The following is an 18,887-nucleotide window of genomic DNA, read 5'->3' as shown; positions in this document are numbered from 1 at the left end:
AAGACATGTTACTTAAGCTAAGTAAAAATACTACATAGGGGAAAGAGCACTAGTCAGAAATATTGGACACCTGGCTTTTAGTCTTGGCCTCATCACCAATTAATGGTGGTGTGACCGTGGGAACGTCCCCTTCTATTTCTGGATCTTGATCTTTTATCTATAAAATGAGGAAGTTGTACTTGATTGTCCCTAAAGTTACTTTGAGCTCTGACAGTGTAAGCCTAGTAGAAAATTTGATTTGTAAAATGGATTCAAATCTATATAACAGTTGTAAAAGATAAGAAGAAAGCCTGTGTCCTTCCTTTTCAATGCTTTGCCACATCAGGCCTGATTGAGAATCCTTACTCCACAACTCTTTCTGCCTGCACTCCATATGTAACCCAAGACCCATAGTTTTAAACAGACTTTTCTAGTTAGCACAGACTTGTTCTTGTCATGGATAGCTCCCCATCAAAACATCCCTTAGAGACAGTGTGTACTTTTAAGCTCAAAACCATTATAATTGGATAAGTGGATTTAAGATAATGAATTAGCTATAGAACTAGAAGATAGATCAAAGACTTTCACAGGGAATCTTCAGTTATTTTTCTAGTTAACTTCTTTAAGTAACTCATTGGAACCACTGCAAACTAGGCAAATAAAGAACACATACCATGGGAGGAGAGTAGGAAACAGGTTATAGACAGCTTGAATCCCTCATATCATAAACTGAATCCTGTTTAGCAGCCTAAACATGGAATAATTCAGTCAACACATACACACACTGAGCATCTGGAAAAACATGCTGTTTACACTGATAGATATGTTGGTGACACGGACAATGATTCAATGAGTTTTATAATAATTTCTCATTTGCTAGCAAAACTGAGTCAGCATTTTAAAGATCAGACTTTGTTAATTTTTTATTAAAGCTTTGTTAATAATCTTTTTTTTTCTTGCTACTGATGATTAAATCCAGGGATGTTTTACCAGTGAGCTATATCTCTAGCCTTTTTTAAATTTTGAGATAGTCTCGCTAAGTTGCTAAGGCTGGTCTCCAATTTGTAATCCTCTTGCCTCAACCTCTCAAGTCACTGGGATTATAGGTATGTGCCACCAGCCTGGATATTAATAATCTATGAATCCCTATTGATTCTTTAGCTTTGACAAACAAGATAACTGAAGTCCAGCAAAAGTAAGGGACTCAGAGTTACATAATATTTTAATGGCAGAGCCAGGACTAGAACATGAGTTTTAATTCAAAAGCCTTGTGTTCCTTTATACACATCACATTTTCTTCCCACTGTACATTCTCAAATATGTGTATGAATATTTCTCTTTCCTTCTGATAGTCAAACCATTTAAATGTAAGCGTGTTACATTTAAATGTTGTTAAGAGCTGTCAATTTTATAAATCAGACACAAGTGTACAAATCAGAAACAAGTATCTTTCTTATTTTATTTTTGCAATGGGATGGAAACAAATATTCTTTATTATGTGCAAAAGAAACTGTCACATATTCCTCTCTCTTTCTCATTCTTTTCTGTCACTCAACCTCCCCCATACAGAAATACAAATGTCAAGGCCCTCTTTAGGTTGGGTTCATACATTTCCACTGGCATTCAAGATGAACAAAAGAAAATAACTAAAATGGGGCAAATGATCTTTTTCTTCTTTGAAAACTTTCCTGCTGCTACAGGTTACTAAACTACCAAGCTGGAAGGAATGAAGTTGTGAGAAGAGTAACAACTTATTATAAATCAGTCACTGTGCTAGATGTCACAGGAAATAGAAAGAAAGGAGATATGGTCCCTGCCCTCTAAAACTTGTAGACTGACAGCAATGATTCAACAGACAAACCAAGAGATGTGCAAAGTAAATTGTTAAATTGAGCAGGTCAAATGCTAAATTTTATAGAAAGTTTCCATATACTTAAGGCACAAACCCACAGTAAACCTTAAGGTATTTAGGCTATTCCATATGGCATTTATGAAAGCAATAATTTCACTGATCAATAAAACTCATGCTTCCCTTTCTCATTTATTCAGTTGCAGGTCTTATGACTATTTTGCTTTTCATAAGCATTTCAAGCTGAAAATTTGATCAGGCGTAATGCTGCCACGTGCTGAAGATTTTTCTTAGGTGAAAAGAAGGTGCCACTCAATTTTTGCAGTGTGATTTCAATCTCATAGCACATGGTACTGTGCAAATTGTAGAGGAACCCTTAGCAAAGAAATGCAAAGTATCTGTTGGGCATCAGTATGATGATCCATACTTGTGAAAAAGAAGTACCCTCAATCATATTGTTTTCACAGATAGAGAAACTGAAAAATGAGGAAGCTTAGTTGTTTTATTTTTTTCAGGTTTATTCTCCTAGTCAGCTCCAAAGAGTATGACTTAAAACTGGAGCTTGGAATTGGCACCTGCTAACAGCATCATTTATAACAGAGTTCATGAATGCATGTTCCAAGGCACTTTCTCTATATCATATTGGTTAGGAAACATGGTCATGAGGGTATGTATGTGAAAACAGAGAGCAGGAGACCTCTGTCAGGAATGATCAACGTTTCCAGGAGATGAACTGACCTAAAATCTTGTTCTTGTGTTTTGTTTTGTTTCTTTAATTCAGTGTTTTGAGCTGATTGAATAAAATGGTTACTACATTACATTTCCAGTTAATTTCGTTTGTAATGTAACCACAGTTTGTGCTATGTACATGAGACAGGCATCCTGTAACTCTAAGTCCTTAATGCTAATGTAAAGGTTTACTCACAAATACAAAAATACTCTCTTCTGATGGTTGATGTGTAGCACTGATGTATATATGAAATATTCCATACTTTTCCTTTCAATTCTAATGTCCCTTAGCCCATGTAGAGTGCAGTAGGATGCCAGAAAACAAGTACACATATCAATAAAACTATTCCCTTAGACCTGTTTAGGAGTATCTCTTTATATATTTCTTCTCTGAGCCTTTTCCTTGTGTTGATTTTAACTTATATCTAAAACCACATATTTTGTTCTAATCTCTGACGGAGACTTGTATCTGCAATTCAAGCTGTTTGCTGTTAAACCCTAGCATGATATAGATTAGATTAGGGATAAGAAAAAAACTCTCTATAAAAGCTCTAATATGGTCTCTTTTTCACATCACATCAGCTTAATTATAAATTGGGTGGTGACTCTCTAAGGCAAAAAGTGTCAAGAAGTTACATACCTTCTTCCCAAATTCCTTTTATGTTGTCATATTTAATATGTGGTAGCTTATCCTCCCCAAGTAAATAAGCTGCATGAATTCAAAGTTTGTATCTTATATGCTTCCTGTTGCTACCCATATCACAACAGAAAAATAGTAAACACACCATGAAGATTGGTTGGAAAGTGTTTCAGCTATACTTTTTATAATCCCTCAATTTCTATTCATTTTATTCCTTATTCTGTATGTTTTATTCAATTGCCCTCCCATTTCCAGATTCTCCTAGACTATATCTAGTAAAATAACAGCCTGTTTTGAAATTATCACATTTTGACTCCTACTATTACAAAGTCCCTTGATTCTCAAGTGGAAAAAAACAATTGTCCCTTGTTGTGAGATGTGACTTTTTCATACAGGGACAGCACAGCATAATGGAAAGAGCCTTCACAACCAACAAAACTGGATTTGATATTAAATATATACAGTTTTTTGTATATCAGCCATACTTTAACAATGTAACATTTTTAAAAAAGAAAATGACCAAGGCATGCCTGTAATTCCAGCGAATGGGGAGGCTACATTAGGATTATGCCAAGTTCAAGGCCAACCTTGGCAATTTAATGAGACCCTGTTTCAAAATAAAAAATAAAAAGGGCTGGAGATGAACCTTACTGGTAAAGTGACCCTGGGTTCAATCCCTAGTACAAAAAAAAAAAATGGAAACTGAACCAAGGCAGTAATATTCAGACTTTGGGCTAGTTGTTGGATTTTTAATATGACTATCCTAATCTGTAAAATGGGAAAAATAATAGAGTTGTCATACTGTAAAACATCTTGCCCAATTCTTAGTACATTATAAGTGTACAATAAGTAAGAATAACAAGCTTTTTATGATGATTAAGTGTCAAGATCAAATTTAGAGACCATAAGAGATAGGATCCAAAATCCTAGATTCTGTATAGCTACACAGATATTTAATAATTTTTCTGGAGTCATTACTAAGAAGATGCTTGATTTAGAATATGGCATAAGTTTTACAGGAAGAAAACAGCAGCTAAGAGATGGCCTAAATTTGATATTGACTCTGTTGATAGCAAGGCATTGGCCTTGTATTGAAGCTCACATCTAGAGCGTGAGGAGGTTCTGGGAATTCCTAAACGTACTTCCAAAACCCTAAATCACTTTGGGAAACTGATTAATTTTTTTTTCTAAATAAACCAGATTGAACTCCCAGAGCTGTGGGAGTAGAACAAGTCCAAAGACTCAGAATTCTCTATGAAGAAAATGAAGTCAGCCTGTGTAGGAGTGAGACTGAGCAGATCAAACCTCATTTACATTCCAAAATTAATGTTTCAAAACTAAATATAATTTTCCATCCATAAGAGGGCTATGCGAAATTAAAACCTTACTTTGAAAACAATTTTTCAGATATGAAAATATATTAATTTCATCATTATAACTGATGTGTTGGAATTTTTCAGAAAAAGATAATGAACTGATCACCATGTCTTTGCAGTGTTTCCAATGCCTAGGTCCAACATAACAAGTGGGTTAATGTGGGCAAATGTTACTAGATTAGAATTTTCAAAGCAACATGATAAAGTCTTCAGAGGGGACTGTATCAGATGATTCACCATCAATTTCCATCTTCATATGTATTCAAAGTATTTCCAAGTTCCTAGGTGCCATTAAATGAAAAGAATGGGTAAAAGATTGTACCTATACCCAGTGTATTAAAGCAGCCCTCAGAATATAGGTATCACAGAACTTGAAGAGAAACAAGCATGATTAGCCATCATGCCCATAATTTTCAGATACTGGTTTAACCTGGGGATTTACTCTGGCCATATATGTTTGGCACAAGTCCCAGTCAGAGAGTAACTCATAATCCAAGGAAATCAACCTTAATATCTCTTCCTTATTGGACTATGTTACAGAGATTTTCAAATTTAACAATTTCCAAAGGTCAAACAGTTTAAATTTCCTGAGTGATTTTTCTCCTTGGAAAGCCCTAAACAGACATACAGATGATATTTTTTAACGTGCAATTCTTACAACTGTAATTTACAATCAAGATGGTTATTAACAAGAAATTCTACTTCAAATATGATCCAGGTCATACCTTGTGTTCTGAAAAACAGCACTGTTTTCTCTCAGATTGCAAAATATCCTTGTAGTGTTTTGCCTAATCGAATTTCATGGTTCAAAAATGAGGGAAGTTTACTGTATCTTCCATGACCAAAGGAACCTTTCAGCAAGGTAGCCAGAGCAAAGTCCAATGTATGATCAACCATTCAGGACAACTTGGCCTCCAAATCTACTTTTCCTAATTAATTCAGATTGGTTATCTAGGCAAGCCACCTCACAATTTATTCTGTCATATTCACACTATGCTTCACCTGGGTAAACTTTTCTTTTAGTCCTCATAAGATTTTGGAGGTCATAGAGTTTTAGAGGGAAAGTTCCTCAGAATGCATCAGATGCCTTAATATGGACTACGACTGCTTTTGGTAATAAAACGAGCTTATCTACCATTAGTGGTTCTTCCTCAAAGAGACCAATGGTTGATCCAGAGACTGAACTTTCTTTTATTAGAAATATTGAATAGTTTTATGAAGTATTAAAACATCAGTACCAACTATTTTTAACCCTAGGTCCCTTAGAGGAGAGAGAAGGCTGTGGTACCTTCCGAATAAGAAGATGTCAGAGCTAAAAAGGAAAAAGACAAAAAAAAAAAGATTCCAGTTAAAAATAGACCCAAGAATATACTCCCTATTATTATGGGAATGTGGGGAGAAAAAGTCAAATAAATATATCTTTAGAATATTCAATGAGTAATGGAATGAAACAGACATCATTACCCTATGTACATGTATGATTACATGAATGATATGAATCTACATCATGTACAACCATAGAAATGAAATGACATACCCCATTTGTGTACAATGAATAAAAATGCAGTCTGTAAAAATAAAATAATAATAATAAAAAAGAATTAATAGATGTCCCTTGAATAGCTCTGTTTCTCCTCCCCTCTACCCTTCCCCATCTCTATTAATCACTCTTCCATTCTGTTTATCTACAAACTTAATGATTTTCACAAATGAGTAAGAACATGTATTTTCATATATTTCTTATTCTGTGTCTAGCCTGTTTCAATTACCAAAATGGTTTCCAGTTCCATCCATGTTGCTGCAAATGACATGATTTCATTATTTTTATGGCTGAGTAGTATTCCATTGTGTAAATATATAGTATTTGCTTTATCCATTAACCCACTGAACAGTATCTGGGTTGATTTCATATTTTGGCTATTGTAAATAATGCTTCAATAAATATGGGTGCGCAAGTATCATTTTGGTTAAAAGATTACATCTCTTATAGGTATATACCTAGTAATGGAATTGCCAAATCATATGGTAGTTTTATTTTTAGTTTCAGAGGACTCTCCTTACTGTTTTCTGTGATGGCTATCCCAATTCAATAAGGGGTATCAGAAAGCACAGAGTAGAATAATCACTCCTAGTTCTTCTTTAGCACAATAGTGCAACTATTGGGCAACTATTGGGCAAAATAATGTATTTCAAAAGGACTAGAAGAGTATGAAATTCCCAGCACGTGGAAATTATTAATGGTTAAAGAGATAGAAATATTTATTACCCTGATTTGATTAATACACATTATATACTTGCATTAAATTACCATAATGTACCCCTTTAACATGTAAAAATAAAAATAAATGTGACAATAAAAACATAAATAAATATAAATTAAAAATTAAATGTAAAAAGAATTAATAGAGAATCAGGAAAATATATATTAAAATGAAATACAGACTTTAAAATTCCTCTCTGTGGACTTTTTCTTCTTATAATTTAGTGACAATATTTAATTTTAAAAACATCTGATAAATAATAAATCAGTCTATCTTCTACATGCCATTCACTTTTTCAGTATATGATTTGACAGTTCACATAGACTAGACACTCAGAATAAAACACTTTTAGTTTTAAATAACCAACTTATAAGTCACCTAGTATCATCTAAAAAATATCCTATACTACAGTAAATAGTAAATATCGGACCATTATTTCATCCTATAATGAAGTTGTAAGAATTATTTTAGTACATAATATAAATCATTAGCTTGTAAGAAATACTTGACTCTGATCTGTCAAGTAAAACTTAGAAGAATTTTAGCTACATATAACAATATTAAAGCCATATGCAGATAAGAATGTGGAGAAAACTTATTGCTCACCATAGTACAGCATTAATCAAAAGATTTTGGAAGAAACAAATATATTAACAGGAAGTAAGAAAAAGTTGAAGAACTTTTGACTTGATGAGAAATATCTGCATATATTTTAAGTCCCTAGCGTGATAGTAATCATGCTGTCTGAGATGCAACCAAGCCTGAATTGGAAGCCTCAGTTTCTATTCTAAGGGCAAGTCATGCTTCTACATTTCCCACATAGCTGATCATGGCAATAGTTTAAATTTTGGTTTCCTCACTAGATAAAGTTAGTAAAAGTTCCTACCCATATCCAAGTTTTCAGTGTCTGTACAGACTTGTTTGGGTTAATATCATGAATTTCCAATTTTTTTTCAGGAACTCCGTCTGCGTTTGGATTCCTTGATGATGCAGCTGCACCTATTGCTGCAATGAAAATGATGTCTCTATATCATGCTCTGTATCATGCTCTTTTCTCCCAATATTTGTCTTCAAAGGCTAACCAAAGAAAACCCATTTTAATTTTCTAATCTTAGATAGTACTTGGATATATGGTCATTAGTAATAAAGAAGTCACTAATTAGTGCATCATCTTTGGGATTCACACACCACCAATTACTATAATAATTTAGCTTCCTCACACTTTATGCTTAGCTAATCAGCACATATGTTTGTTTTTGTCAGGCAAATATCCTGAAATCTTGATTCATCTTTTCAAATCTGGAATCTCCTATACCTCAAGACTTCCCAAATATTTTCCCTTATCTTCTGTATTGGACAAATTGTTTCCCTGGCACTAGACATAGTACATGGCATCCAGTACATGGCCAGGTATATGTTAATGTTGTATTACAACACTTAGCATCAATTTATATCCTGAGATTTTTTTATACGGGCAGAGTAGGAATAATTCTTTCTTATTCTTACAAGGAAATAGTGGTAAAACCCAGCAAATTAAGGTCTGATACAAAATTGGAGCCCTTGGCAGAATCCTGAAATATGCTCTGGTATTGACAAGTTCTTGAGTGATTTCAAAATGACATCTTCTAACATTTCCAAATGAATAATGCATGTCTCAATCCACAAACTTTGTTGGGCAGCAGGGAGAAGTGAAATGAGCACTGGATGAGATGTCAAGAGATCTAGGTTCTAGTTTTTTCTCTGGCAAAGCCTCACAGAGGTACTTGGCCCAGTCACTTCAAAAGCTGAGCCTCAGTTTTTCCAATTATATAAAGTAAACTGGCAATCTATTTCACTTTTCAAAGCACAAAAGAATCTCAGATGTTTGCCATTGTACCAGTGAATGACAGAATTAGAATTTGTGTTTGGTAAGTTTTATTCTTTCACTGGGGATCTGGAAACAGATTCTTGAGAGATCATCCCTAAGAAGGCTATGAAGAGGTCATTTTGATGACAAAATTAATGGTACCAACTGTGGCCCCTTCTCTCAGGCTTGAATGGGGGGGGTCAAGAAATGGAATTAAGTTCTGTTTCTGGTTTTGAGTATCTGACAAAAGTATCTATGAAAGGAAGACAGAAGGCATGCTTTTTTCTTCTCTCCATTTTCATTATTCAGTACAAAGAGGAATAATCAAGTTCATCTATTAATAATGGTCTTCAGGTGAAAGCCCATGAACTGTGTTTGTTTAACTTTACAATATTCAGTACTATGCTACCCTAGACCCAACCAAATAGATACACTAGACACATTTCCCACAGAAATATTACAACAAATACATTGCAAGGCAGATGGGTACCTGTGTTCACAAGTACAAAGCACAGTAAACTTTTCCCCCTTTTGGACACAAACTTCATGGAGGATGGATTTTATGTGATCCAAATATTTGCCAGTGTTACTGAAGGAATCTTTCCCTGGGCTAATGAAGTTGAAGTCCATCAATAAGATTGATACCATTGCCTCTATACCAGAGATTTAAAACAGCCATAGGAAAGAAATATTCCTTGCTGAATGATCCAAGCTCTGCAAAATAGTTAGTTCTGCTTATTTAATAAAGTTATAACTTTTTCTTTCCTGGAGTATTAGAGAAATATAAAAATAAACTCACACATCATTGTTGACAGCAAAGGAGCAGGAAATGTACTAGAATTTTAATCCTTGTTCATATTACATCCCTCTTCATTCCTCCCTGATCTCAAATGGAAATCAATTTTTCCTCTACTTTAATCTTTGGATGTAGCTCTTAACCATTACATGTCATTGATAGCCTCATATTTGCTATAAAGTGAGAAGGCTTCTTTCTAAATATTTTCTATTTGAATCCAATCAATATTCAACATGCATATCAAAACAATTTAACTTAGATTTTGTCAAAAGTAACTTCTGTCAGTTATGAATATCTGGAAAGAAAATTTAATCCAAATAATTTTGTCTGTTTTTTTTTTAGTTTACTGATTACTTACTCGGATAGATATGGCTTATCTATGAGAAACAGCAACTGTGCCTGTTGTTTTTTATTTCCCCTCTGTCATCATAAATATGTTTTTTCCCTGACTGCTTTCTTTGAAAGCAGAATGTCCACATCTACCATCAATTACAAAAATCCACTTTTATAGTGAAAATATGTAATTTATATAAGTACGGAGGATGATTCATTCTTATTGCTAAAGGTCATGAGATATTATATCTCTCATTTTTAAAATCATAGCTCATTTTAAAAAGGACAAGAAGTTAAAAATTTTAATTATTTGACTGATTAAAAAAATCATCCCCAAAGTGTTATAGCAAAAATGAGATGAAAATCACCTTGCCATTCATGCAAGAAACTTTTCTTAGTATGGAATAGGTTAAATTGCAGATGTTCACAGGGCTATTTATTTAATATCAATTGAGCTAAACACATTATGAAACAGCTCTCCATGCCAAACTTACATTTCCCCAAGTTCGAAATTATACTCCCTCCCACCACAGGCATTCAACCATAAAATTATTTTTATTTGTGCATATACCAAGGAAATGACATATGAGTATGGTCCAGGTTTATTTTATCCATAACTACCCTTAGATCTCACAGGTTATCCAGAAACTGATGTGGAGAGTTCAATTCTAGATATCAAGGGTGAAAGGCACAGACATAAGCTAATTATGCATTACAAATTTGGATCCTACCGTTTCAGTTTCTTTCTCTTTTCTCCAGAGATCTCCAAAGAAATCATACGACAGTCACTCCAATAAAGACGCCAGTAATCTTTGTATCAATTCTCCCTGTTCTGAGAACAATCAATCCAATCCTCCTTCGACCATCAAGAAAAAGTACAAAAGAAAAAGAATGAAAGCGAGAAAGAAAAAGTGAAAGAAAGAAAGAAAGAAAGAAAGAAAGAAAGAAAGAAAGAAAGAAAGAAAGAAAGAAAGAAAGAGGGAGGGAGAGAGGAAGGAAGAAAAAAGAGTAAATAAAAGGAAAAGAAATCCAAAAGAAAAATGATGAAGGCAAAAGAAAAACAAAGAAATAAAATTCTCAGAATTACCTAACTACTACCATGTTTTTCAACATGGTAGTGAGATGTCAGAGTGAAATATGCAAGCTACTCTGTGCACACTGAACATTTCCGTTTTCCAGGGGGCAGCATGCTCGCTCTTGCTCTCTCTCTCTCTGATTAATGATGCAGGGCTACGCTACAGTCTGTACATAGAGCCTGCAAAGCTTCACACTTAGCAGAAGAAATCCTCATTTCTATTTATAGGGCCATAATGCATTGTCTTCCAATTCTGTGGTTGCACTCAGCTTTGAGTTTGTGATAACACACAGACTATTTGTTTATGGAGCCTTTTGTGGAAACTAGGTGCCCTCTGGCCCCTTCCATAGACCACTGAAATCTTCAGTATAATTCTTTATCACAGATCCTCAGTTATGTTCCAATACCAAAGAGGACATTTCTCTAACTAAGGATGTTCCCTAGGTATTTCCCATTAGAAGAGGGCAGAGTGGGAATTACCTCTGTCTAAGGCATTCGTTCATACACAAACCTTTGAAATCCTGACAATGAAATAAACATTCCACTTCTTAAGAGGAATTTGGAACTATAACCCACCTTTCACTTTCTGCCCACCCTCTCTTTGTTGTACTCAGAGTCTCTACAATCAGGGAGTGCAGGTAAGACCCCATTTCCTCCCAGTGTTTAGGGAGGATTGGGTGAACAGGAACTGGTTACCTGTAACCCAGACCCACAGCCTTACACCCTTGAAAATTGTGTTCCAAGGAACCCCTGAGCACAGGAGGCCCAGAGCCCAGTGTCACACTGTATCAGACACTTCACACCCTCCACCTCCAACTACCACAGGGGGATGAACAGGAGGTAATCTCCAGGACTGGAGTAATAACTCCAGATCAGAAAAAGGGAACATTTCACATAGGTCATGGGAGAAGGAAATTTTTCAGCACATGTTCAGCCTCATGTGTCCAAAACCTTTGTGATATATTACAGTGAGTACCTGGAGAGGCCTATGCCTCAAAATATCTCTTTTATTTTATTTAAGGCACCAATGATTTTGATTATAAAATATCAACATTTCTAGAAATATATTTACTTAAAAAACCTTTATTTGAGGTTTTGTTAGTCCTAGAAAGGTAGGAGTGGATGACGGAAATGGGAAATAAAGAAAACTGAACTGCAAAAAGGCAAACTTTAATGATTTTGTCCTAGGCTAGCTATAGAGAGAATGGTCTCACACAAGTGAGGAAAAGTATAAAGAGAAACAGTGTAAATTAATCTAAATTTGCATTATGCCAGGTATGTTGACAATAGACTAAATTATATTATATCTACTTTGTCTTTTTATTCCATACTCTGGAGCCTGGATAATATTTTGTTTATTTAAGTTTTTCTACTTGCTTTTTGGTCTGTTTGTAGTTTTTTGTGATTCCATCTCCCTATCAAATAGCCTTAGCACACCTCATCAAACATCTTTTGAATACCTGCTAAATGCAGATCAATGGATCGAATACAGCCATGGAGGGGAGAATGAGGGTCAAAGAATGGGGGGAGACTGATGGTAAAGGAAAGGATGCCATCTTTCAGAAGCTTTGTAGAATCCAGTTAAGCAGATAAGATATTGTGTAATTTTCTCAGATATAAGGCAACACATATGTGAAAAGAACCTTAAAACATCATATTAGTGTGAGATTTCAAAGAGGAAGTCAAGGATCCTGGAGAGCTAGAATTAAGGGATAGAATTCCAGTATGGAAGTCAGGCAAGTCTTTCAGTAGTAGCAGGGTTTGGGCTGGACCTAGTAAGAATGGCAGGACTTTTATAAGGAAAGAATAAAAAAAGATATTTGTGTTTCTTAAATTTCATAAATCTTATTCCTTTCTACATTTTTCTATGGGAAGTTTTCTTGCTTTTGGTTTGAAACTTTTACATTAATGGATATTGCAAATATTTTCTAAAGTACCAAATATGCCTCTTCATTTTTAAAATATATAATTTGACATTATATGCATGTACTTTTAAATAAAACAATAACTGAGATTTTTTAAAAAATCATAAATCTTGCTACTTCATACCAACATACCTCTGGGTATCCTCATTTTCCTCTCACCTGCTTTCACCAAATAAGCTTTGAATACACACATATCAGTCTTCTCATGTAGAACATGTCTTTTGAATTCTCAGCCTGTTGTCTCAGATAGACCTCATAGGAGCCAATCTTCATAGATTTTGAAATAAAACACCCAGTGTAAAAATTCTTGAGCTAGAGTACACCTATCTTTTATACTTAGGTGAAAGAATTTTAGCCTGATTAGAACCAAAGGAATACCCCTATAACAACCTCTTAAATTTCACTCCAAATTGATCAAATACTACCCTATAAGAACTGAGTAATAGTTTAGTCTAAACTCACATTTTAAAGATGAAGAAAGTGGGAAAGAAGCAACACAGCTCAAGTCTCACAAGTGAGTTAATGATAAAATTGAGAACTGAATTCAGTTTTCTGACTCTTACAAGAATGTCTTCACCAAAGTTATTTACATCTGGCCAATACCTTATGGAATCTATGAAATGGGTGATTTAACTGTAGTTGCATTATCTGCAGCAAACTTTAGTCTTGTTTAGTTACAGAGGAAAGGCAAAATAGCAAATGCACTCAAAAGCTGAGCTATATGAATTTGCCTTTATAGATAAAAAAAGGAAGACATTTTGACTCACTTAGATCTACTTAGAGAAGAAAAAGGTCAAACCTCACTCAAATTAAGAATAGAGCTACAGATCTATCTTTTATCATTTCTCAATAGCAAAATTCTGAAAAGTACAATATTTTGAAGCGGAAATAAAGGAGAAGTTTGAACTTTTATTATTGGTTAGAAGAGAATTTTTCTTTTTAATAAATGTTTCATTATCACCTAATGTTTACCTCATGATCCTAAAATTATTAAATTTCAACTTAACTTCTTTGTCATCCTGCATGTAAAAACTTACATTGTGCAGTATAGATTATGATTAATATATTTTTCCTGCACATATTCATACCATCAGGCCTGTAATTTACAAAATCAGGGAGGGATTTTCCAATTTCAAGAATTTTCCATATTTTAAACATTTTTTGGTTACAATTTGGTCATAATCTGCAGAGGGCTTTATGCTTTGCCATGCAAGTGCACAGAATTGACGAATCATCAACAATAAAACATGAGAGTACTGCAATTAACAGATTAAAATAAATCTTTAAAAATCAGTTATCCAAATTATTTTGGGGGGAGTTACTAGTTAATGTACTCATTATATTCATTCCCTGTTTATGTAAAATACTTTTTCCTGCATGTGGAAGGGAAGGTATTTTACAGACTAAGAGTTTGGCCACATGCCAGGGACTGTGCTAAATATTGTATTTTATATTCATTATCTGTTCACTCATCAAAACAACCTATGTTTTAGGTACTATTTTACCCCATTTTACAACTGACAAACAGGTTCAGAAATGTTAAGTAACTTTCCCCACGCTAGACAGTTTGATAGTCAAAAAACACTGAATATTGATTTGGAATTTTGAAATTAAGGAGATTTCAAGCCAAAGAATACCACTGCTGATCCTGAGACTATAGTAGAACCTACTAGTAAAGCAAAATATTGCAACTGAATTTCATTAGTAATTATAAATTAATGAAAAACAAAAGAACCTGATAACAGTAGACTAAAGACATGCACAGGGGTTAGAGGAAAATCACCAGGCTTGGGAAAATTAACTTATATTGGCATCAGAGAGATCTCATATTTAGGAAACTCCCATGTAGTCCTAAATGCACTGCAAAATATGGCTTAATATCAGTTTCAAACAGGTACAGAGCAGACCAACTGCTCAACTCCCTTCTTCCATGTCCAACTTCTCAGTTCTTGCTGATGCTTGCATGTTTTTATATTTTCTTGGTGGAAAGTCCCTGAATTAATTATGGAAGATAGTGGGGAAAAAAGATTTCATCTCACAGAACTTCACTGAATCCAGAAAGAAATTAGAGATTTGTGTGAAGAGTTGTTTCTATAACAGACAAATGGCTAGGCGGTCAAATGCGGAAATGCCAGTTTACTCAAGACCATGCTCATTTGCAAAAGCAATATAGTAAAATTTAATTCGTTAGCTGAATTTCATTCTTTATCCAGAAAATAAAAGAAAAAAGATAAATGGTCTAGAACAGTGTTCAAAACAAGAAATAATAAGCTCAGTAGTGCATGCCTGTAATCCTAGCATCTTGGGAGGCTGAGGCAGGAGAATCCAAAGTTCAAGGCCAGCAACTTATCCAGACACTAAGCAACTCAGGGAGACCACATCTCTAAATAAAATGCAAAATAGGACTGAGGATGTGGCTCAGTGATTAAGTGCCTCTGGGCTCCATCCCCAGTACAAAAAAAGAAAAAAATAATAATAATGTCATCATGTATTCGGGCACATTTGGGGCATGAAAGGAACCTAATTTGCTATTCCAAAAATGTCCAGAGAGTGTTATATTAAAAAATCACAATTTAAGTTTAGCAAATAAGTATTAGAATTCCCAATAAAAACAATGCTCAAACATATACAGAAAACAGATGTTTAAATCTACGTGCTCAGACCAGAATAAGATCTAGGGGTGGTTATATTCTCTTTGATTTTAAATGCTTATAATTAACTATAAGTAGTTAGAGACAATGTATGTACTAAACATTAGGTGACACAGAATTTGGCTATAGTCCATAAAAGTCACTTTATCTAGTCCATTCTCATGTATGTATATATAGACAAGATCCTAAAGAGAAAGTAACACCCTTATCTACAGACATATTCCACATAATACAATACTCAGTGCAAGTGTCATACATCCCCCAAAATCCACTCACATACCTGCCATCAATTTGAAATGTCAGTATTTCAGGCGAATTCCTTTGGCTCTTCCCCTTCTGTGTCCATTTCATACAAGCAAACTCTGAATGTATAACCTCAAATTCCTTACATAGTGTGAGTATATCAGGTAAATCATGTATCAGGTATATTAACAGAGACACTGAAAGTTTTAGAACAATTAACAGGAAAAGAACGCTGAAACAGGATGAAATGTATTATGGGTAAGTATTCACCACACAATTCTGCATTGGGTCAAACCTGCTGACCACATCAGAAACTCATGGAGTGCTGGAAGAAAAATAATCTCCCTGGCATGAGTTTTTGTTGGTGGGCTATAAATTGACTTCAGAAGGTCCTTGAATTCCTGAGAGCGTTTATGAAATTGTCTGTGTACATTCACATGTGTATTTTACTTAAAAGAAGATTTATAGTTTTTAATCAGATTATTAAGGGGTTTTAGGACAAAAATTGTTAGGAACTGCTGGACTAACAACCATTGCCACCATGGAGTGTCTGCTACAAGGAAGTGCAACCTGGCAGAAAGAGCCCAGTAGTGAAGGTTTTCAGATAGTAATCCCCAAATGGTTACAAATGGCTGATCAGTCTGACTTCCTCATTTTACAGGTGATGAAGTTGAAGTCCCAAGAGCTATGAATCTTGTATAATATGGCATAGTTAATCAAAGTGAATTCAGTAGATACTATTTTGAGAGGTGATCTCCCTTATCATTTTCTTATCAGTTTCTTGATGTTTACTTTAAGTGTCACTGTCAGTGATAAAGTGGGTGCTCAGTGTGTTGGATACAGTCTTATACTGGCATTTTCAGATCTGAGTAAAAGGCAAGAGAGGAGAGGTGATAAAAATGGAAAGAAAAGATTGACCACCAGAGCCATGATATTTGATGTGATTTAAAAGCATGTTTAGCTTAAAGAATCTCTGAAATTTTATAATTTTTACATGTCTGCATGATTGTAATTCAATTAGTATAATTTACTAGAAAGATTTTCCATATCTATCATAAGCTTCTTCAGAATCCAAGATCCAAAGAAGGTCAAACATCACTTACCTCATTTTTCAGTTAAGGAAACTAAGGCTCAGAAAGGACAAGAGACTTGCTCATTTCTCATAGCCAAGAAGTGGAATAACCAAGACTAGAACCTAATCTGTCCATTTTAGTTGAGTGTTATTTGCATTGCTCCAAACAGTCTTTTTCTCAATATCTTATTTCTCTAAATAAGTGCATTGTGGTCTTTTCCCAATTTAATATTTGTGGAAAGGATATGATCAGATGTACTTCAGACCAGGAACACTAGACTAAATACAGTAATGACTTTTTAAATGAGTGTGCATCCTCTCAATTCTAAATCATTCCGCTCCTGCAATTTCAAAAGATTCTAGCCACAGTGGCTTAGGTAAGTGTTTAAAGTTACAAGTTAGGTTTTTATAGACACTCAAAAATTGACTATACTTATGTTTTTTTAGATTCTGGGGATTAAACCTAGGGGCACTTAAAAAACAAGCCACATCCCCATCCCTTTTTATTTCTTTTTATTTTGAGACAGGATTCCACTAAGTTACTTAGAATGTGTGATCTGCCTGCCTCAGCCTCTGAGTCACTGGGATTATAGGCTACCTTACCCTGCTGACTATACTTAATTTTGACAGAAAAGGATTAAAAGATTATTAGATAAATCACCAAATCTTCATGAGAGACAAAGAACCGGGCCAATTCAGGTAAGAACAAAACTCAGTCATATCAGGGGAATACTCCAGCAGAAATACTACTATAGTTACCATCCTCTACTCAATACTTATGATATTAGGGACTGGATGTGATACTTCCTGGATTCTCTAAAAGAATCAGATTCCTTAACCATAATCATTTCCAGAAGATCCAATCTTTCCATGTGGCTCCAACCTCATATTGTTTTCTTACACTTCCAAGTGTCATGAAGATTTATCTGCTTGACCAAATCTGTGTCACATGCCTGTATGCCCCCTGCAAAAACATAATACTAATAAATAAAAATATGTATCTCTCTATGTATATGCATATAATGTAAATTTTATTTTCTCAAATTCAATGGTATAAGAAACCAACCTACAAATCAGATAGAAGGGGTGTTGGAGGTCTAAAAATATAATATTTTCCATGGGAACTAAGATAGCTCAACTCCTTTATATTGCAGCATCTGAAGGTGACTGGGATTGATGAGAGAATAAGAGTGTCATTCAAGGAACAACTTATGATAAAAATGGCTCATTAAGACCATTTAGGACACTCCAAAACCATTTAACTTCATAAAGAATTGGTCTGCTTCAAAATTCTTCAGAATTTTAGCTTAAGTCAAAGAGGATAAAGAAGATAAATATTTGAAAGATAAGATACCCTAAAGCCATGTCTGCAGTCCTCAAATTTGAATGTCTCATGCATTAAGGATTGTCTCTGTTTTTTCATGCTCCCATAAATAATTGAATACACAGGGAGTTTGGGGGAGCTAAGAGGTGGGACCTGGCCAGTTCAAGAATGCCTGGACCTAATTCAAGAGCATGGTGAGGTGAAAAAAATTAACAGGGGAAATGATAAGGGGATAGTTAATTGGGTGTTAAGTATAAAGGGAATAAGAGGTTGATAGTTGAGAAAGGAAGAAGGAAAAACGGATTAATAGTGAAAAGATCCTTTTCAACCACAGTGAAAAACAAAAGTTTCATAAACAACATTCTCTGTGTGCAGAACTCTGAAAGTCAACAGATGTTTTGAGGGAACTGGGAATATAAGGATGGTTGTAGGCTACCATGTGTTGATTTTTCTGTTCTGTTCCCCAACTCTGACTTAAAAGAGCAGAGGTCAGTTTATTATGAGTTTTTTTTTTTTCTATTCTGAGATATATGAATGAAGTAATTTATATGTTGTCTCTATATATTACTCATATACAGTAAAAATGTCAGGAATAATCAGTAGGAAATGATTCTTCCTAAGCTTAGAGAACTGGGCTAAATTGGTTCTGTTGTTCCCTTCTAATCTCAAGAGCTTGCTGAAGCTCCTTTGCACTGGGTAATATAAAATGAATTTCAAACCATCTATCAGAGATTATCTACACCAAAATCAGCTATTTCTTAATTAGGCTCTGAAAGTTTCATATGCCA

General features: G+C 34.5%; 1 protein-coding gene across 6 annotated transcripts in view; it reads right to left on the bottom strand.

Annotated features, from left to right (window-relative positions):
* Gpr174 (G protein-coupled receptor 174) overlaps positions 1-15,859 on the bottom strand; it is a 41,184-nt gene extending 25,325 nt beyond the window's left edge. For 3 of the 6 annotated variants that reach the window (XM_047536110.1, XM_047536112.1, XM_047536115.1), the window contains exon 1: positions 10,541-10,705. The gene's annotated coding sequence lies outside the window, so the exon portion shown is untranslated. Of the gene's footprint in view, positions 1-10,540; positions 10,706-10,896; positions 11,005-15,740 lie in introns of those variants that run through there. The other 3 variants (XM_047536113.1, XM_047536111.1, XM_047536114.1) reach the window with 3 other exon arrangements.
* Between the last annotated feature and the right edge of the window lie 3,028 nt (positions 15,860-18,887).

The sequence above is a fragment of the Sciurus carolinensis genome, chromosome X (assembly GCF_902686445.1).
Source record: "Sciurus carolinensis chromosome X, mSciCar1.2, whole genome shotgun sequence".
Taxonomy (NCBI): Eukaryota; Metazoa; Chordata; class Mammalia; order Rodentia; family Sciuridae; genus Sciurus; species Sciurus carolinensis.
This window is presented reverse-complemented; position numbering and strand designations above follow the sequence as displayed.